Below are 656 nucleotides of genomic sequence, written 5' to 3' on the forward strand. Positions count from 1 at the left end.
CACCCCTAATCTCTACCAATCTATAAAAAAGGTTTTTGCCAAATCGAAAACGCTCATTTGAACGGATTAGATCTCAGGTTTTGTTCTTTTGGCCCCATACTAGCATTTACGAGGATGGAACAATGCCCCACCCATTCCCAAAACTGAGCCGTTCTTGAACCATGACTATAATGTATTAGGTAAAGGCTGATTGGATAGTAATGGCCTAGCCACATGTGCAGGTTGTTTCAACACTTGTTTGGTCGGATCAGCTATGCATGTGATCGAGAAATGATGTCCTAACAATTGGTTGTTTGCCTAGGGTGTTGAGTTTGTCCCCAGGGAAGAATAGAATCAGTTTGAGAGTGAAATAGATGAAAATTTTCGTGGAACGTGAAACTTCTGCATTTTCAGAATACTTCATGCCCTTGTTCGAAAATGGTCGCCTCAGAATTGTTCGTCGAGCAATATTTTACAAAGCAGACCTGGCCCGATATCTCATGTGCGGTGTAATACTCACGGCGTTTCTCACTTTGTGGACAAGACCATCTCCCAACGCGTCACAGCAAGCTCATTTAGTTCCAAAAGACGTCAACATCGACCAAGACTCCCCAAGGGCCCAACTAAGCGTTCGTGGTCTTCCAATTGGCGCCAAACCACAAATAACAAATGACAAT

The sequence above is a fragment of the Tigriopus californicus genome, chromosome 2 (genome assembly GCF_007210705.1).
Source record: "Tigriopus californicus strain San Diego chromosome 2, Tcal_SD_v2.1, whole genome shotgun sequence".
NCBI lineage: Eukaryota > Metazoa > Arthropoda > Copepoda > Harpacticoida > Harpacticidae > Tigriopus > Tigriopus californicus.